The sequence below is a fragment of the Lagopus muta genome, chromosome W, assembly GCF_023343835.1.
Source record: "Lagopus muta isolate bLagMut1 chromosome W, bLagMut1 primary, whole genome shotgun sequence".
In the NCBI taxonomy this organism is placed as follows: Eukaryota; Metazoa; Chordata; class Aves; order Galliformes; family Phasianidae; genus Lagopus; species Lagopus muta.
Genome location: NC_064471.1, coordinates 3,461,598 through 3,483,100, shown reverse-complemented (window position 1 = coordinate 3,483,100; position 21,503 = coordinate 3,461,598). Strand labels below are relative to the sequence as shown.

At 46.0% G+C, this 21,503-nt stretch overlaps 2 protein-coding genes across 7 annotated transcripts in view; one reads left to right on the top strand and one right to left on the bottom strand.

Moving 5' to 3' along the window:
• Positions 1-6,520, top strand: part of LOC125686444 (uncharacterized) — a 182,414-nt gene extending 175,894 nt beyond the window's left edge. The window contains exon 2 of the mRNA XM_048930426.1: positions 6,491-6,520. The gene's annotated coding sequence lies outside the window, so the exon portion shown is untranslated. The remainder of the gene's footprint in view (positions 1-6,490) is intronic.
• The window catches only part of LOC125686399 (ubiquitin-associated protein 2-like), a 165,572-nt gene extending 149,693 nt beyond the window's left edge, over positions 1-15,879 (bottom strand). For 3 of the 6 annotated variants that reach the window (XM_048930327.1, XM_048930331.1, XM_048930332.1), the window contains exon 1: positions 15,594-15,782. The gene's annotated coding sequence lies outside the window, so the exon portion shown is untranslated. Of the gene's footprint in view, positions 1-15,593; positions 15,783-15,803 lie in introns of those variants that run through there. The other 3 variants (XM_048930328.1, XM_048930330.1, XM_048930329.1) reach the window with 3 other exon arrangements.
• Between the last annotated feature and the right edge of the window lie 5,624 nt (positions 15,880-21,503).

Sequence of the window (21,503 nt, the reverse complement as noted above, 5' to 3'; positions counted from 1 at the left end):
GCTTCTGAGGCCACTAAAGGGTTCAGTATGGACACCAGCGTACCATACTGATGGGGAGGTACCTGTTTTAAGATGAGGTCCATCATCCCTGCTGAGAACTTAACCAGATCTGGACTCTCAAAGGTGTCATCATAAATCATCTCCTTCATTCCCAGTTCCCTGGTATAATTTTGAAGTTCCTCCATTGAAGTCCGCAGACCAGTATGTATTGGGACATCACTTTTATTTGGCCATGTGATCCTACATAGTCATTATCTACTGAATTAGAGAATGATTTTCTTCATTATACATCACAGCTGCATATAGTCTGTCTGAGGGCCAGATGCATGATGATGGATGCAAGTTTAGAAATCTCGGGTCCATTAATAACCACAGTTTTGGTCCCCATGTCCCATAATCTAAAGAGCCAAGCTGGTATGTTCTCTCATGGTTTCTGTTTAAATCAGTGTAATAAATCCATGAGTTTGGCATGCCTGTATATGGCTGCTGTCACATGTAATGCAGTGTGGGCAGGAGGCCATTCTTTTGTGTGGCAACCTCACCGATCTGTCCTGAACTTCCTTGGGTTTTTGAATAATTAATGGTCTTAATTCTAGAGATCTGAGGTTCCCAGATCCTCTAGTTGGACTTCCGTCATCTTAATTTTTCTTTTATTTTGAAATTCTTCTGGGGTTCTGTTGATCTAAGTCCTTTTCCCCTTCTACAGATACAGTTCTTAATTTTAGAGGGGAAATGCCATTCAAGGTGAGGCAGTTTACCCCATTTTATTTTCCAGTTGTTTGATATGGGCTTTTAAAAGCTTGTTTTTGTTTTTCAATCCTTCCTCAGAGGAATGATATGAATTAATAGTAGTAGCAGCCATGCTACAGCAACTGATACTATTACTCTTTCCTTGGTTGTTAGAAAAATTGTCTTAATTTATTCAAAAATTCTGCCATATTGGAAGGGGATTTAATAATGGGACCATTAGCCCTTACAGCCCCTCATTCTTCAATAATTCATGTGATACTCAGCCATGGGAAACCCAGGAATCACAGAATCACCAAGATTGAAAAAGACCTCCAAGATCGTCCAGTCCAATAATCCACCTACCACCAATATTTCCCACTAATCCATGTCCCTCACTACAACATCTAAATGTTCTTTGAACACCTCCAGGGTCTGTGACTCCACCACCTCCCTGGGCAGCCCATTGCAGTACAAGGGTTTTCCCCTAAGAGTTCATCCTTTGGGGTAGTAGGAGTCCTGATAAGCAGTCAACACATTATTGTTTTAAGACAATCCATCCTAAATATGTATGCTTCTGTCACATCCACCTGGTTCACCAAGTGTAACACAGTGGAAAGAGCAACAATGACAGCAGAACAGCGAGATCCCAAGCTGCAGCAAGTGAGGATTTGCTCAAGCACAACAGCACAAGGCAAAGAAATCATGAAAGGAAGCTGCTTACCTTCATAAGGCATCAGGTATACATGAATCTTTAAAAAGATACCCTTACCTCCACTGCCATCTCTTAAATGAGGTCTGGGAAGGGGTGGGTCCTGGCTCCACCCCTTCTGGTCACCCGGTGGCATTGCATGCACCTGAGCTCCCCTGGGTCTGCCCTGCCTTCCCACCAGGTGCTCTGTCATTGTTTCAGGCCCTGACTTAGCATTTCCACTACACCATAGAAGGAACAATCCAGAATTGGCAGTAAAAAATGAAAATGATTTTGTGTCCTTTTCAGTTCTGTCTTATTTCTGCAACTGCTCATCTCTAAGAACCTGACAAAGGTTGAAAAAAAGAACTCCACTGTAGTTAACAAAATACGCAAGTTAGAGATGTAGTCAACGAAATACGTAAAGCGGGGGCTGTCAAGGTCATCAGGCATAACCAGGCATAATCTGTGTGGGCCCCTTGTGTGGTTAGCGAATATGTGAAAGGGGGGCTGTAACAGTCATCAGCCTCTGCGGGGACTCCTTGACTCATAAGAAAACCATGATGAGACATGGCAAGACAAGACATGCCACATGTCTATTGGACACAGATAACCGTAGCAAGGGTGATTGGTAGCACTGTGATATAAGGGACAACTATAAGAAGAGTGTGTTGCTTGCAATAAGTGCCATTTGCCGCTCACCACATTGGTGTCATAAAAGCGTGTGATTTGGCCGGGGCTGTCTGAGCACTTCACGACGGGACATTAATCAGAGGTTGCCGAAGCAAAGGCAACAAGTGGTGACCCCGACGTGATAATGCCATGTCCCTGTCGTGAATGTGTGACAGCCGGTTGCGCGGCGGACGCAGGAGCCCGCGGCGGTAAGGCGGCGGAAGAGCCGGAGGGACTGATCCCCCTGGGGCTGTGAGCGCAGCTGCGAAGTTATCCCACAGCGGTAGACTTGTGGAAGGTGGAGGGCTGATCACCCTGGACAACCATGGAATCCGTCATTAAGGTATTGCATCAAGCTTGTAAGGACTATTTCGGTGAGGATGCTCCTTCTGAGAAGGACATTGCCGCTGTACTTACTCGCCTGGAAGAGGAGTGGAATCTTCCCTCCCCTCAGGGCATTTTAGACCCCACTAGATGGGATGCATTTACATCCGCGCTTGCGCAGCGTGCGATAGAGGAGCAGAAAGTTGCAGAGCTTAAAATTTGGGGGTTGGTCCTCGGCGCCCTCCGAGCCGCGAGAGAAGAAGATAAAATTCCTGAAGCTGCGCGCGTTATGATGGGTTTGGAATTTAATAACACCGTGAGAAACGGCGCGGGAAGCGTACTTTCCTGCAGGTCCCCTGAGGAAGAGAACACCGCAAATATGCCCTCAGCTATGGCGACTAACATCTCGTCCGCACCTTCAGCACCCCCTTCTGCTCCCCTCTCGGCTCCAGCTTCGCATAAACAAATAGAAGAAGACTGCGCTGAACTGTCTGCACTTTTATCTTGCAAAACGGCTCAAGTGCAGGAATCCAAGGTCGCTGAAACTCCCCAGCCGTATTCAGGACAACCGCTGTATCCTTCTCTGTGTAACCTAACACCACCTGTGGGGGCAGGGAAAAAAGTGAGCTGGGATGGGGCACTTGCTGTCTCCTCTCAGGAGGTGGAATGCAGTAACACCCAGGGGGGTGGGGACTGCGGGAAAGGCTTGGGTACGGATTGGTCAAAACTTAGGGAGGTAGTAGAAGAAAATACAGCAGAGAGAAAGGGAAGCGATGTAAGTTACAGGTGCTCGGATGATAGTGTCCGGCCAGCACTGTCCACCCTGACTGCGCCTGAAGGTGTAGGTGGCGTGCGGCTGGCGCCCTCTGCTCAGGTTGCACCCGACGGAGAAAGAAATAACGATAGTCTCCGGACCCACTCTCTGCCACAGTGTTCAGGCCCACTGACTCGACCCACACATCCTTCTACAAGACTGAGTGCGCATGCAACCAATCAGAAGCCTCTACAACAGTCAGTGCTTGATCAAAGAGAGATGGGCACAGTGGGAGCAGTGCGGAGCCCGCAGCTTCCAGCTGTGACTGAAAAGGATAGCGAAAGGAGAGAGGTGAATTTGCATTTAGGAGTTAAGAGAGATGCACTAACAGATGGTGAGAAGTTTAGATCTAGCTTGACAGAGGAAGGAAGAGTACTGGAGATCTTTCTGATAGTAGGGAACGATAACAGAGGCCCGGAAGAGGTATCCCTCGATCCGAAAGACATCACACACCTGATAGATTGTGCAGAGCAACGGGGATTGAAATCACTCCTCACTTTAAATGCATTAGAAATCCTGACAGCATCAAGCCTTCTCTTTCCTCATGTAACAAATCTGATGTGCATGGTGCTTAAGCCAGTGCAGTATGCATTGTGGGCATCAGAATGGGTTCCCTTCATGGACAGGTGGCCAGATTGAGGCCTGGAGAACAAGCAGTTCCATACAGCTGGTTTGTGAGAGCAATGCTCTCAAAGCCTGAGACATCTGCCTTGATATTGAACAAATGTTTGTCATTTTTGAGGTACACTCCAACAGGTACCTAAGACAATGTTGGTATATATTGGGAAAGGTTGTGTTTGTACAAGGATCTTTGTAATTTCATACTCATAGTGCCACTAGAGCTATCAGCAATCACTCTAATCTCTAATCTCTCTGTCTATAACTTTACTAGTATTGTAGGATGTGGCTTTAATTAGTGTCGGTGACATCACATCAGTTCTTGCAGGATAATTATACGGTGATTAAAGACCTATCACCTGCTCCAAGTGGGATGAATCTCGTTTTGGCTTACCAAGGAAGGACACTGGTAAGGAAGCTTTTGCAACATGATGACCTGCACCAGTTGCTGAAACATGTAAGAGATAATGGACAGAAAGCCTTGATCACCATTCACCATGACACAGAAGAGATACATCGTGTCCTAGAGAGAGTAAAGAAGGACAGAGAACACCACTGATGGGAAGTGCTTCTGGGATGGTCCACCAAAGCGATGAGAATGTTTAACTCTGTTTAACTCTATTCGTTATTCAGTTATAGTTGTATTAGGTCTAATATTAATATGCTTTACGCTTATAGTCATATTATATATAGGCATATAGGTATATTACATTTATAAGTATGGTTTAAGACATTAGGGTAGGATTATTTGGCGAATCGCGATGTAACGGGGCAAAAGGCTTAACCGAGAGGACAATGGCATGTATAGGCGCAATGCGGGGATTTCGGGGTGTATGCGGTTAGGGTCCTCTCGAGTTGTAGTAGATTTGCTTGAGCTTAGGGAGGGGGAGATGTAGTTAACAAAATACGCAAGTTAGAGATGTAGTCAACGAAATACGTAAAGCGGGGGCTGTCAAGGTCATCAGGCATAACCAGGCGTAATCTGTGTGGGCCCCTTGTGTGGTTAGCGAATATGTGAAAGGGGGGCTGTAACAGTCATCAGCCTCTGCGGGGACTCCTTGACTCATAAGAAAACCATGATGAGACATGGCAAGACAAGACATGCCACATGTCTATTGGACACAGATAACCGTAGCAAGGGTGATTGGTAGCACTGTGATATAAGGGACAACTATAAGAAGAGTGTGTTGCTTGCAATAAGTGCCATTTGCCGCTCACCACATTGGTGTCATAAAAGCGTGTGATTTGGCCGGGGCTGTCTGAGCACTTCATGACAGGACATTAATCAGAGGTTGCCGAAGCAAAGGCAACACTCCACTTCTTTTAAGTTTTCACTTGGGAAACCTAAACTGAACTAAGTGGCTGTGAGTTTTCATTAAATATTTTTGCATAGTAAAAACAAAAGATTAAGGAAAGAAACTTTATTCTGATACTGTCTCACAATCTATGATTTCATCTCTTCCTTCTGGAACTTCTTTAGTGGTATATGTTACTGGAAAAAAACAAGGTTTTTTATTTTAGCAGACTCTTCTCTCAATTAGTCTTTACTTTGGGAAACACCATGATCCTGGGTGAAGTTACAGAAAGGTACCAGAGCTGCTCCAAAAGTACTGCCTCATATTTTATTATGTTGGCCCATGACATCAGAGGTGAATGTTGGTGGTATGATAGTAGAGGTTGAACCTTCCCACCAATATTCCATTACATTTTGTTGCTGTGCGATAGATGGCTGCAGAGGGACAATCTGACAAAATGGTGACTGTGTCATGGTTTTATGATTTTTGGCTGTTGGTATTCCACATCATAACATCATGTGGGGCACTGGGACTTCAACTGTTAATGCTCAAGTCCTGGGTACCTGTCCAGAAGAGAAGAACTACATTTCCCAGAGGACTTTGCGGTCAGGGAGAGGAGGTTTAACTCCTGGCAAGGTCACCTGATGCTCTTTCTCGCCTGCCCTTCGTCGTGGGCGCTGCTCCTATCTCCCTGCTGCTCAACTGCACTGCGCATCTCACCTCAGCGTTGTGGTGAGGCCTATCCACCTATCGGACATTCTCTCTCTCTCTCATTATATTTGATTTACTAGCTTAAATTCTGATTATATTGTATTATAGTGTGTTATCTTGCATTCCGATACTATATTTAGTAAATTAGTTTGTTTCTCCTCAGATCATTGCTGCTGTTTTTAATTATTTTGGGGTCCCCTGTTTCCCTTTTTCCAGAGGCGCGGATCTGCAGAGCCCTCCGCCCCGCTGGTCACAGAACCAGGCCGAACCAGCCTGTAAACCATTGAAAGTTGAAACCATTGAACCTTTGTTAGTGTACAAGCCGTGTAAACCATTGAAAGTTGAAACCTGTGAACCATTGAAAGCCTGTAACTAGCGGTGTTCCTCAGGGGTCTGTGCTGGGTCCGGTCTTGTTCAACATCTTCTTCAATGACCTTGATGAGGGGATAATGGCCACCCTCAGCAAGTTTGCTGATGATACGAAGTTGGGAGGATTGGCTGACACGCCTGAAGGCTGTGTTGCCATTCAGCAAGACCTGGATAGGCTGGAGAGCTGGGCAGAAAAAAACCGGATGAGGTTTAACAAAAGCAAGTGTAGAGTCTTGCATCTGGGAGGAATAATTCCATGCACCAGTACAGGTTGGGGGATGACCTGCTGGAGGGGAGCTCTGCAGAAAGGGACCTGGGTGTCCTGGTGGACGACAGGTTGGCCATGAGCCAGCAGTGTGCCCTTGTGGCCAAGAGGGCCAATGGCTTACTGGGGTGCATTAAAAGGAGCGTGGCCAGCAGGGCAAAGGAGGTGATCCTCCCCCTCTGCTCTGCCCTGGTAAGACCTCATCTGGAGTACTGCGTCCAGTTCTGGGCTCCCCAGTACAAAAAAGACAGGGATCTCTTGGAAAGAGTCCAGCAGAGGGCCACAAAGATGGTGAAGGGCCTGGAGCATCTCCCCTATGAAGAAAGGCTGAGTGAACTGGGTCTGTTCAGCCTTGAGAAAAGGAGACTGAGAGGGGACCTGATCCAGGTCTATAAATATCTAATGTGTGGGGGGCAGAATGGCGAGGCCGGACTCTTTTCAGTGGTGAGTGGAGACAGGACAAGGGGAAACAGCCGGAAACTGCAGCATAGGAAGTTCCGCACAAATGTGCGCAAGAACTTCTTTACAGTGAGGTGACGGAGCACTGGAACAGGCTGCCCAGGGAGGTGGTGGAGTCTCCTCCTCTGGAGATGTTCAAGACCTGCCTGGACGCCTACCTGTGCGACCTACTGTAGGGAACCTGCTTTGGCAGGGGGGTTGGACTCGATGATCTCTGGAGGTCCCTTCCAACCCCTACAATTCTGTGATTCTGTGAAAGACTGACATGTAGGTACTTACTGAGCATGGGTATAGAGCTGAACTCCTCCACGGGGAAAAAATTGTACCCATTGATATTCATTGATGCTTGCTGAACATTTATAGTGAATAAATGATGGATGTGAGCACAATTAGGTGGTGGGTAGTGCATTTCAGGAGAGGTAACAGTGGGGAGTAGGTCACCTCTGGTGGTGTAGATTTTTTACGAGTGTGAAATGCAGGCTGTTGTTCATTGCTGGTGAAAATGCATAATGGCAGTGACTATGTTGAAAAATGGTGTTTTGTAGCTGAGAATTTGCTCAAATACTCTTATTGTGCTCTTTGTAGCTTTTATAGTTTTCATGGAAATAGGAGGCATTACTTTCAGAGCATAGAATCACAGCATGGCCTGGGTTGCAAAGGAGCACAGTGCTCTTCCAGTTCCAACCCCCTGCTGTGTGCAGGTCGCCAACAGCAGCCCAGGCTGCCCAGAGCCACATTGAGCCTGGCCTTGAATGCCTGCAGGGATGGGGCATCCACAGCCTCCTTGCGCAACCTGTGCCAGTGCCTCACCACCCTGTGGGTGAAACATTTCTTCCTAATATCCAACCTAAACCTCCCATCTCATTTTACAACCATTCCCTCTTGTCCTACATACTGTCATCCTCACAGGAAATATTATTTTCCCTCATGTTCAGGTGGAACTTCCTATGTTCCAGACTGCACCATTGCCCCTTGTTCTGTCATTGGGTACTGCTGAAAAGAGCCTGGCCCCATCCAACTGACTCCCACTCACCCTTTAGATATTTTTAAGTGTTGGTAAGATACCCCTCAGTATCCTCCTCTCCAGGCTGAACAGTCTCAGGTCTCTCAGCCTTTCATAGAATCATTTGAGCTGGAAGGGACTTTAAAGGTCATCTAGACCAACTCCCCTGCAATGAGCTGGGAGATCTACAGCTCAATCAGGTTGCTCAGAGCTCCATCCAGCCTGACCTCAAATGTCTCCAAGGACTGGGCATCCATGACCTCTGTGGGCAACCTGTTCCAGTGCCTCACCACCCTTATCTTAAAAAAGATTTTTCTGTATGTCTAATCAAATTCTCTCCTTTGAGCTTGAAGCCATTTCCCCTTGTTCTATCACCACAGACCCTGCTAAAATCTGTCCCCTTCTTTCCCGTAGCTCCCTTTTAGACACTCACAGGCTGCTCCCAGGTCTCCCTGGAGCCTTCTCTTCTCCCTGCTCTCAGCCTGTCCTCACAGGGGAGGTGTTCCATCCCTGGCACCACTTCTGCAGCCCTCCTCTGGATGCGCTCTGTCAGGCCCACGTCCCTCCTGCACTGTGCACTCCCCATCTGGACACGGCACTCCAGGTGAGGTCTCACAGCTCAGAGCAGAGGGGCGCATCTCCCCCTCGCCCTGCTGGCCACGTTGCTTTGGATGCAACCCAGGACACGGTTGGCTTTCTGGGCTGTGAGGGGACACTGTTTGCTGATGTCCAGCTGCTGCCATCCACCAGTACCCCCAAGTCCTTTTTGGTGGGGCTGCACTCAATCCTTTCTTCCCCCAGCTTGTGTCAGTAGTGGGAATTGCCATAACCCAGATGCAAGACCTTGTGTTTTGCTTTGTTGAACCTCATGAGGTTTACCTGGGCCCACTGCTCGTAACTGTACAGGCGTCTCCTGTACTGAGGACTGCACTCTGGATGCAGCACTCCACATGAGGTGTTGAGTAGAGGGGCAGAATCACCTCCTTCAACTTGCTGACCACACTTCTTTTGATGTGACCCAGGATATTTGCTTTATAAGAGAGATGCTCCAGTCCCCTAATCATCTTTGTAGCCCTCTGCTGGACTCTCTCCAGAGGTTCCCTGTCCTTCTTGTACTGAGAAGCCCAGAATTGGATAGTGTACTTCAGATGTAGCCTCACCTGGGCAGAATAGAGGGGGAGGATCACCTCTCTTGACCTGCTGGCCACACTCTTTTTAATGTGCCCCAAGATACCACTGGCCTTCCTTCCCACAGGGGCACACTTGATTGACAGTCAACCCTGTTGTCCACCAGGATACCCAGGTCCTTCTCTGCATTTCTCCTTTCCAGCAGGTCAGCCCCTAGCCTGTACTTGTGTGTGCAGTTATTTCTTACCAGGTACTGGTCCCTACACTTGCTCTTTTTGAACTTCATAAGGTTTCTCCCTGCCCAGCTCTCCAGCATGTCCAGGTCTTGCTGAATGGGAGCACAGCTTTCTGGTGTGTCAGCCACTCCTCCCACCTTTGTATCATATTCATAATCTTGTTCAACAAGATCAAACAATAGTACAATAAGTACAGAATAAGTGCAATAAGAATTCAGCCTAGCCTTTCATGTATGCTATATGCACACTGAACTATCATTTACAAACCATCCAATTCCTAGACAGAACAAAGATAGGACTTAAGCAATTTTATCACTCAGATGATCAAACATTTGACCTGTTTTCCTCACAGAACTACTGAATTATGGTCTTCAGTTCAGCTAGCATTGATACAATTATTCCTTACTTACAAGCAAAAAAATTACTCAGATTTAAAATACACATCTTACTGCATTTTCATGGCATTTTTCTATGCACATATCCAAAACCCATTCGCCTTTCACAGAATCACACAGAACTGTAGGGGTTGGAAGGGACCTCTAGAGCTCATTGAGACCAACCCCCCTGCCAAAGCAGGTTCCCTACACCAGGTCTCACAGGTAGGCGTCCAGGCGAGACTTGAACATCTCCAGAGAAGGAGACTCTTTTTTGTACTGGGGAGCCCAGAACTGGACGCAGTGCTCCAGATGAGGCCTTACCAGGGCAGAGCAGAGGGGGAGGATCACCTCCCTCGACCTGCTGGCCACGCTCTTTTTAATGCATCCCAGGATGCCATTGGCCCTCTTGGCCACAAGGGCACACTGCTGGCTCATGGCCAACCTGTCGTCCACCAGGACACCCAGGTCCCTCTCCGCAGAGCTCCCCTCCAGCAGGTCATCCCCCAACCTGTACTGGTGCATGGAATTATTCCTCCCCAGATGCAAGACTCTACACTTGCTTTTGTTAAACCTCATTCGGTTTTTTTCTGCCCAGCTCTCCAGCCTGTCCAGGTCTCGCTGAATGGCAGCACAGCCTTCAGGTTTGTTAGCCAATCCTCCCAACTTCATATCATCAGCAAACTTGCTGAGGGTGGCCACCATCCCCTCATCAAGGTCATTGATGAAGATGTTGAACAAGACCGGACCCAGCACAGACCCCTGAGGAACACCGCTAGTTACAGGCCTCCAACCAGACTCTGCACCGCCAACGACGACCCTCTGCGCTCTGCCAGTCAGCCTGTTTTCAACCCACCTCGCTGTCCACTCATCTATCCCACACTTCTTCAGCTTTGTTATAAGGATGTCGTGGGGGACAGTATCAAATGCCTTGCTGAAATCAAGATAGACTACATCTACCGCTCTTCCCCCATCCACCCAGCCAGAGACAACATCATAGAAGGCCACCAGGTTGGTTGAGCATGACCTCCCCCTGGTGAACCCGTGCTGACTACTCCTGATAACCTCCTTTTCTTCCAGTTGTCTGGAGATGGCATCCAGCACAAGCTGTTCCATCACCTTTCTGGGGACAGAGGTGAGGCTGACTGGCCTATAATTGCCTAGGTCTTCCTTCTTGCCTTTTTTGAAGACCAGAGTGACATTGGCTAGCCTCCAGTCTTCAGGGACCTCCCCCGTTATCCAAGACCTCTCAAAGATGATGGAGAGCGGTTCGGCAATGACCTCCACCAGCTCCCTCAGCACACGTGGATGTACCCCATCAGGTCCCATGGATTTGTGGACCTTAGTACTGCCTAAGCGCTCATGGACCACCTCTTTCCTGACTAAAGGGAAGTCTCCCACTCCCCAGACCCTCTCACTAACCTCCAGGGTATGGAAAACCTGAGGGAGAGCCTTTTCACTGAAGACCGAAGTAAAGAAGGCACTCAGTATCTCTGCCTTCTCAGCATCCCCCGTTACCAGAACACCCCCCTCACTTAGTAAGGGGCCCACATTCTCTTTAGCTTTCCTTTTGCTGTTAACATACCTGAAAAAGCTTTTTTTTATTACCCTTTATCCCCTTCACCAGATTTAATTCCAGGCGGGCTTTAGCCTTCCTCGTCGCATCCCTGCAGGCCCTGACAACATTCCTGTATTCTTCCCAAGTAGTCAGACCCTTCTTCCACATTTCATGGACCTTCTTTCCTTTGAGCTTGCGCATGAGCTCCTTGCTCATCCACACAGGTCTCCTGCCACCTTTTCCAGCAATGAAGAGCTATAAAAGTGCCTGTTACCACCACTCCTCCTAAATTCCATCTTTAATTCACTGTCTTCCCAGAGGGATGTAAGAGCATATGGCTTTGAGTTTCCCTAAAGGACTAAAAATTTGTCAAGTAGTTTAACCTAGAGAAAAAAGGCAAGGCTTGAGGAGAAGGGGTTCTAGTCACCACATGCAAATACCTGAAGGAAGGGTGCAAAGAGGACAGAGCCAGGCTCTTTACAGTGATGCCCAATGCAAAGACAAGGGGCAATGAGCACAAATTAGAACATAAGAAGTCCCCTCTGAACACCAGGAAGCATTTCTGTGCTGTGCAGGTGACTGAGCACTGGCACAGGTGACCCAGAGAGGTTGTGCAGTCTCCTCCTCAGAGATCTTCAAAAGATGCCTGGACATGGGCTTGGGCAACTTGCTCTGGGTGGCCCTGTTTAATCAGTCTAGTGCTTACTATAGAGGAGCCATGATTCAGTTAACATTTAAAACCAAAAAGAAAAAGAAAACAAAAAAAACCTTTCAGAAGCCATATGCTTCACTCTGTTATACTGACCATTCTCAAAATACTTAATACAAAGAGTGGGGAGTGTATGGGAACTATTGAGTCACATCCTGAGCCTCTCATTGAGCATCTGGGAAAAGGAACCAGTCAGCCCTGGGAGCACAGGTGAAGGCAATTCAGCTGTGTGACTGGCAGGGGTGGAGCCTGGTTGCAGCTCTCTTAGACCTCATTGAAGGGCTGACTGCCACTGGGGAAGGATCTCTAGTTGGAGATCTTTCCTTTATGGAATTTTTTCTGCAAGCCTAGATCCTTAGAGATGGGTGAGCATTCAGAGGAGCTACTCCACAATCTTTCATCCTAGTTCTCACTTTAATGAACATAACCTGTTTATGGAAACTGTATGAAAAGCAGTATAAGTCCAAACTAGGTCTCTGAGAAGCAAAAAGGATGCAGTGGTTTACAAATGAGCAGACTGTATCAGGGAAAAAAACACACAAGTTAATTAAAATTAAGAAAGCTCCAGCAGAAAATCAACACTGAAGTGGATATTACTTGAATTTCCTTTAACACCTTCCATTCAATAGTTTTGAAATAGACATACATAACACTAAGGTTCTTTTACAATGGCATCTTATAAAGTGGAAAAGTCACTCAACTTCCCTTTTATCCATGTCATATGAGGCTGTTGCAAATCTGAAGACAATGCTGTTTCTTCCAGAGCCCTGCTCCTGCACTTTTGTCAAACAAGAGACAAAAAAAGATGCATAATTTTATTATTTCACAAAAAACCTATTCCAAAGTACTGGCACTAAAAGTTACTGAAATTACAATTAAACATTATTAATATTATATTAATAACTAGTATCAGTAGTGTTCTATGATACAAACATTTTGCAAACACTATTAATCAGCATATTATTTTGCTGTGATTACTATCACTAGGGGGACACCAGCAACAAATATAGAACATACCAAAAATGGTGTTTTCCTCATAAAACATTAAATAAAAGTATATGGGGAAAAAAGATAAAACATTAGATAACTTATCCTTTTGGAATTGGAGCTAAGAAAAAAAAAAACACATTATGGTAAGTAACAATATTTTGTTGTTGGGATTCTCCTTAACTTCCCCTAGATTTTAGTGGCACATCTGTAGCTAATCTTGAACCCTAAAATCCTTGAACATTTCCAAGATATCATTAGTGCTGCAAACTGATTTAGCTTAGCTTGCTTTAAAGTTAACTAGCAATCAATGGTTTATTGGGCCAGATCAGCCTGTTCCATGAATAACTGGGGCAGGGGAACCCATGGATCCACACCCTGGGAGAGGGGGAAGAAGGAAAAGGGGGAAGAAAAAAAAAAAAAAAAAGGGAGATGGGCCTAAAAACAAAACAGCAGCAATGAGCTAAGGGAGAAAACTAATTTAGTAAATATGCTAGTGGAATGCAAGATAACACACTACAGTACAATATACTTGGAATTGAAGCTAATAAATCAAATAAAATGAGATAGTGTCCAAAACTGAAAGCCTTACTCTAACACTGAAGGTGAGATGAATGGGGAGCTCACACCACAAGCAGTAAAAGAAGGGATTGTCTCACGACTCGTGGGCAGTTTTATCTTTCCCTCTGAACAGAAAATGGAAATGGAACAGTGAAAAGTCCTCTGGGATATGTAGTTCTCTTCTGAGAACCAGGTACCCAGAAAAATGGACACTCCACAAAATTGGAGCATTAACTCTTTAAGTCCCAGTGCTCTACATGATGTTATGGTGTGGAATACTGATAACAAAAATCATAAAACCATGACACTAGCATAAGGTTAAAAATAAATTCCTTAAAAAAGTTAGGCCATACCACCACAGAGAAATCACGCTTAGGTATAAATACCAAGTCAGTCAAGATAGGAACCCTAACCCATATTCCACTGGACGTTGTGATATAACCGTCAAAGGAATTGCTAAAGGAAAGTCTGGTAAATATTAAAAGAGCAAGTCTCCAAAAGTTAAGTTGAAGTCATTAGCTTTGAAGGACAATTTCAATTTGCTCTGAAGGCCTCCAATGCAAAGCCCTCCTCTAAGCCTGCATATCCTTCTCACTTCCCTCACATCCAGCTTTTTTCTTTCTTTGAAACAAAAACAGCTGCTCTCAAGACAAGACAGCCTCTCAGTTTCACCAGCCACTGCCACCCCAGAGGCTATTGTTTTGATCTGTTGCTTTACTATAAGCATTCAACACTTAGCCAATTTGAAGTAAGGCTGATCAGTAGCTAGAGAACTGAGCTGGCCCTTGTGAGCTTTCCCTTACATAGTTCAATACAAAAAAAACCCCTAAGCTTCTGTTTCACAGGACTGCATATACCTTTGAACACAAACAAGAAAGCTCTGTAGGACTCACACTCCTGACTTAATATAACTGTAAGAGGCTGCAAAGCAGGTTCACTGGAGTAACATTAAGTGGCATTGCAGACATCACATTGTTTTTTCTCCTGTTTATTTTTAAAGTGTGTATTTCACATCCCAGAGTTCAGATCCTTTCCATCAGACTTGAAGGTGCACCATATCCCTCTCTACATTTGGTTGCTTCTAGAAGGGTTTCTACTACCAGTTCACCTCCCTGCTGTAATTTCTGTTTGCTCTTGTTGAAGGAACTTCTTTTCATGCAATACAAGCAAGCCCAATAAAGCCCTGCCCCAGCTTCCCATTCTCAGCAGCCATACATAGCCAGGAGATAAGGGGACTAGGAAGAGAAGGTTAACAGGAAGAGAGGTTGGTTTGTAGTCCTGTCCTCAAATAATCTGCTGTCACCACTCTGATGCTTACTAATGGTAAGTCCTAGGTAGTTGTGACCATGACATATCTGGCCTACATCCTTTAACAGGAAATGAGGAACCAGGATCAAGAGGCAATGTGGAAGTAAAGACACAAACAGGACACAAAGCAGGAGTTACCCATGGCAATAAATTTCTCTCCTGTGCCCAACTGCACATGAGGGCCTGTGAGCACAAACCCCTTGGCTGGCCTGCTGAGAGAATTGGCTGCCCTTCTCATATCTCCACACACCTTTTGCCCCCCCTAGATACCAACACTCCAGGCCTTGGCCACCTCAGCAAGAGTACCATGGCAGGGAATCACCCTGAAGGGGACAGGAAGCAACACACTTCAGGGTGGCTGATAGGTCGGGACAGCTCCCCATCCTATGCAAAAGGATCAAGCATGGATGTGGGCTAGAACCACTCCTGCTTCTCCTCTGCCCCAGAGAACATGGTCTGTGACCTGTGGATTGGGGGGGGGGTGGCAACACAGGGCAGGCCACAGACACCAACTAAGCGACTGGTAGTGGGGTAAACACCAGCAAAAGTGGGGCAGAGCCGCCTGGCCTTTAGTAGATGGGCTGCTGCCACTACACAAAAGCCGCAGCCAGACCGAAGCCTCAACGTTATTTGGATAAGGGAGCGATACATCCGTCAGGTTGGGGATGGGCCGGTGGGCCTACTGCCCTCATGCAAGGCGAGATGGGGGGAGGGGAAGAAAGACACAGCACACCGTCCGCGCCCCCCCCCCCCCCCCCCCCCGCCCCCCCGAACTCGGTATTTACCCAATGTGCTCACAAAGCAGCAACTGCGACCGACGCCATCACGTGACAGCTCCTCACCTCGGTCGGCCGGTAAGTCGCCCCTCCTCGCCTCCACGCTCGCGCGGGACTACTTTCCCCACAACGTGACAAAACGCCACGTGCACTCACTGACTTTTCACCCCTCCCCCCCCCGCCAACAGCAGACGCAAATCCACCATCCTCTCCACCTACCCCAACACCAAATAAGCAGAGCGAAAGAAGCTAGCCTCTTCCCCTCTCACTTGACTGGAGCTCCGCCTCCTTGCGTGGCGGAAGTGGAGGAGCTGGCCCCGCCCGCGGGCGGTGTCGTGCTGAGGGGACTGGCATTTCCTGAAGTGTGAGGGATATGCGAGTTCTGCAGCTGTTTAAGAGTTATTGTCCTTGCAGAAGGTGCACTGCCTACAGACCCGAAGGGCCACGGGGCTGCATAGCCAGCACACCTAGCAGTATGGGCTTAGAGAGAGGAAAGTGTTCAAAATCATGACTCATGCCCTCCAGCAGGGTGAGCTGGGAGCTGTTTTTTTAAGTTTTGCTTCTCATTTCAAATTTACTTTTATTTGTTTCCCTATGGCTTTATGGCAGAATTTGGGTATATGTGAGTATTAAGTTACCAATATGAAAATGTTGAAGAAATGGATTATAGGACATGTTATATGTATGTGTCAACCGTTTACGGGCCCGGTTCTGTGACTAGTGGGGTGGAGGGATGTGCAGATCCGTGCCTTCAGAAAGGGGAAACAGGGGTCCCCAAAATAATTAAAAACAGCGGCACCGATCTGAGGAGAAACAAACTAATTTACTAAGTATATTATCGGAATGCAAGATAACACACTATAATACAATATAATCAGAATTGAAGCTAATAAATCAAATACAATGAGAGAGAGAATGTCTGAAAGGTGGATAGGCCTCACCACAACACTGAGGTGAGATGCGCAGTCCAGTTGAGCAGCAGGGAGGAGAGCTGAAAAAAAGGAAGGTCTTGTGACCTTGCCAGGAGTTCTATCTCCTCTCTGACTGCAAAGCCCCCTGGGGAATGTAGTTCTTCTTCTCTTCTGGACAGGTGCCCAGAACTGGAGCATTAACTCTTTAACTCCCAGTGCACTACATGATGTTACGATGTGGAATACCGAGAACCAAAAATCATAAAACCATAACAGTATGGAAAGCTGTAAAGTCTGTAGCCGGCTAGTGAATGTTAGATAAGATTATACACAGAGGAAAGATAGAGTGGAAATCTCTCTTTATTCTCCACTACCCAGTTCCATATCTTCTTTCTTCTACAAGGAAGGAAACAAAATTTGCTCATTCTAGCAACATAGGGAATTAAAAAGGAGATAGTGGGCAACTACCTGGAGAAACAAAGCAAAGTTTGCATATCTGAATGTTTTCTGAAGGCATCTTACCAATTTAAATTCTCTATGGAGTTTTAAGTACTTTTGAAGTATTTCCTCTTTAAGCCAGTGCTGATAGAGGATTAACTTCAAAGTTTCCAGTTAAAAAGAAATATGTTATTTGTTTCCAAAATTTAGTTTCTTCCATGTGTGTTCTCAAAGTGCTCTAGAATTCCCTACCCTTAGTCATTGCTGATGCCGGAGAAATCACAACAGACTGAGTGAGAGGTATTTCTACAGGCATAATTGTGTAATTCTATAGAAAAGCTAGCTGATTACGTGGAGGTAAAAACTTGGGGTTGCTGGTTGAAATAGAAACAGTAAAGGTTGAATCTTAATGATTCATAACTTTTTTTGTGTAATTGTTTTCCAAATAATTCAACATCGTAGTTCTTATAGAAGTAAGGTACTACAGAAAGGCAAAGAGAAGGGACAGGTGGAAGGAAACAAATGACCAGTGTTTATCCAGAAGGAAATATACAGACTGATACTTTTGTGCAGGTGTGCTGAGTCTTAATTCTTTTACCTTTTTGTAATGTACAAGGCAATATCTTGAACAACAGATTGCATCGTTTCTTAAAAACAAGTTAGGATGGAGGTGTTGAATTTTCAAAGTAGATCATAAAAATAAATATTGTATTTTGGTAATTTACTCATACCTTAACTTTGATAGCGTTTCATAATTTTCACAGAAAAACATCATTTATATAATCTGTGTTATGAGCAGCCTTAAATGACTCTAAAACTGAAGAATGGCAACCAAGAAAAAAAATTATTGTGTATCTGTCAAGGAGGGAGAATAATATGTAGTGGCTCGAAGTTACAAGGAAATTTGCTTTTTTAGGATTGCTATAGAAGTCAGAAGGAATGTTTTAAAGAGTCCTTCAAAGGCATTTTACAATGTGGATATAATCCAGAAGAAAAGGATTAGCACAAGTTTTAGACCAAAATAAAATGATTTAGGGGCAAATATGTATGTCTGATAATTCAAAAAAGGAAAACAAAAAGTAATGGGAAGTGAGAAGTTGAAGGGAAATAATTGAAGTTTTACCAAAACCAAATATTATGCACTGTTTTACCCTTACGACATTCTGAAACTGAACTTGCTGCAGAAGAAAACAAGAGGCAGTCACATATGGAAGCATAAGCTGAAGTTGATATAACAGGGATCCTTGAAAACACGAAGTATAATTTCAGTGGAAAACAAAGCTGTTAAAAAGTAATGCTTTGCAAGGTGTGGGGGGTAAATGTTAGAAAGATAATATATGGAGCTACAATCATGCCAAGGTGGATTATTGTCAACGGTTTAGGGGCTGGTTCGGGCTGGTTCTGTGACGAGCGGGGCGGAGGGATCCGCAGATCCGCGCCTCCAGAAAAAAGGAAACAGGGGACCCCAAAATAATTAAAACAGCGGCACCGATCTGAGGAGAAACAAACTAATTTACTAAGTATATTATCGGAAGCACGATAACACACTATAATACAATATAATCAGAACTGAAGCTAATAAATCAAATATAATGAGAGAGAGAGGGAATGTCCGAAAGGTGGATAGGCCTCACCACAATGCTGAGGTGAGATGCGCAGTCCAGTTGAGCAGCAGGGAGATAGGAGCAGCGCCCACGACGAAGGGCAGGCGAGAAAGAGCATCAGGTGACCTTGCCAGGAGTTAAACCTCCTCTCCCTGACCGCAAAGTCCCCTGGGAAATGTAGTTCTTCTCTTCTGGACAGGTACCCAGCACTTGAGCATTAACAGTTGAAGTCCCAGTGCCCCACATGATGTTATGATGTGGAATACCAACAGCCAAAAATCACAAAACCATGACATTCCACCCCTTATTCTACATCACTACATCATGCTTAATATATACACAAACAGACAATAATTACCAAACATTAAACACATGCACACACAAATCTATATAAACATATATATGGAATTACTGACTGCATTCCCTCAACAACAAATTCCCTTCAGGTACACACTGAACATCCCCGTTTCTCTGCATCACCCACCAAGTGGACCCAGGTCCCTGGGCAAAAACAGTTCCACGAAGAGGTTTGCCCTTCCCAGCAGCTGGAAAGACCCAAACCGCTTTTCCCAACACATTCTTCACATGTACTACAGGAACCTTATTTCCCTTGACAGTATGTAGGGAGCTGGCAGGACCATCGCAACTGATTGATCCTCTAGTATTGATGAACCAGGTGGCTTCCGCCAAATGCTTCTCCCAATGCTTAAAAGTTCCGCCACCCATTGCTTTCAACATGGTTTTTAGCAGCCCATTGTATCGTTCAATTTTACCAGAAGCTGGTGCATGATAGGGGATATGATAAATCCACTCAATGCCATGATCTTTGGCCCAAGTATTTACAAGAGAATTTTTGAAATGAGTCCCATTATCTGACTCAATCCTTTCTGGGGTGCCATGTCTCCACAGGACTTGTTTCTCGAGACCCAGTATGGTGTTTCGGGCGGTAGCATGGGGTACTGCAAATGTTTCAAGCCACCCAGTGGTTGCCTCCACCATAGTAAGCACATAACGCTTACCTTTGCGAGATGGTGGCAAGGTGATAGAATCAACCTGCCATGCTTCCCCATATTTGTAACTTTTGCCATCGCCCTTCCTCCCAGAGAGGTTTCATCCTCTTGGCTTGTTTGATGATGGCACATGTTTCACAGTTATGAATAACCTGTGCAATGCATCCATAGTTAAGTACACCCCTCGGTCTCTGGCCCATTTGTATGTTGCATCTCTCCCTTGATGACCTGAGGTCTCATGGGCCCACCGAGCCAGAAATAATTCACCCTTGTTCTGCCAGTCCAGGTCTATTTGAGCCACCTTAACTTTGGCAGCTCGGTCTACCTGTTGGTTACTTTGCTGTTCTTCAGCAGCCCGACTCTTGGGCACATGAGCATCTACATGGCGCACCTTTACAACCATATTCTTTGTTCGGGCAGCAATGTCTTTCCACAGTTCAGCAGCCCAAATAGGTTTACCCCTTCTTTGCCAGTTACTTTGCTCCCACTGCTGTAACCACCCCCATAAGGCATTTGCCACCATCCATGAGTCAGTGTAGAGATAGAGCATTGGCCACCTCTCCCGTTCAGCAACATCTAAGGCCAGTTGGACAGCCTTTACCTCTGCACATTGGCTTGATTCTCCTTTCCCTTCAGTGGCCTCTGCAACTTGTCGTGTGGGGCTCCACACAGCAGATTTCCATCTGCGATGCTTTCCCTCAATACAACACGATCCATCTGTGAACAGGGCATATTTCTTTTCGTTCTCTGGTAGTTCATTGTATGGTGGGGGCCTCTTTAGCACGCGATACTTCTTCTGCTGGTGGTGTTCCAAACTTTTTACCTTCAGGCCAGTCCATGATGACCTCTAGGATTCCTGGATGGCTGAGGTTCCCCATCCGTGCTCTTTGTGTAATCAGTGCAATCCACTTACTTCAAGTGGCATCAGTAGCATGATGGGTGGAGGGAACCTTTCCTTGAACATCCAGGTCAGCACTGGCAGTCGAGGTGCCAGAAGAAGCTGTGTTTCAGTACCGACTGCTTCAGAAGCAGCCCAAACCCCCTCATATGCAGCTAAGATCTCCTTCTCAGTTGGAGTGTAGCCCTCTTCCAACCCCCTGTAAGCTCGACTCCAGAATCCCAGGGGGTCGGCCTCGTGTCTCTCCCGAGGCTCTTTGCCACAAACTCCAAGTGGGACCGTTCTCTCCAGCAGCAGTATAGAGGATGTTCTTCACATCCTGTCCAGTCCGTACTGGCCCTAGGGCCACGGCACAGGCTATCTCCTGTTTAATCTGTTCAAAAGCCTGCTGCAGCTCAGGGAACCCATGTAAACTCATTCTTCATTCGCGTCACATAATAAAGGGGGCTTACAATGAGGCTGTAGTTTGGAACATGCATTCTCCAAAAAGCCACTACGCCCAGAAACCATTCTGTCTCTTCCTTATTAGTGGCGGAGACATGGCAGTGATTTTGTCGATCACATCTGTCGGGATGTGACGACGGCCATCTTGCCAATTTATACCTAGGAACTGAATCTCCTGGGCAGGTCCTTTCACTTTCCTTCGCATAATAGCAAAACCGGCACACAGAAGGATCTGGATTATTTGCTCTCCTTTCTCAAAAACTTCCCTTGCTGTGTTGCCCCACACAATGATGTCATCAATGTACTTTAAGTGCTCAGGAGCACATCCCTGTTCCAATACAGTTTGGATCAACCCCATGGCAAATGGTCGGGATGTGTTTACACCCCTGGGGCAAACGGTTCCAGATATACTGAACGCCCCTCCATGTGAAAGCAAACTGTGGCTTACATTCTTTGGCCAAATGATTGGAAAAGAAGGCATTAACAATGTCAATGGTGGCATACCATTTGGCCGCTTTTGACTCCAGTTCATACTGGAGTTCTAACACGTCCGGCACAGCAGGACTCAATAGGAGTGGAAAGGAGAGGAGAGGAGAGGTGAGGAGAGGAGAGGA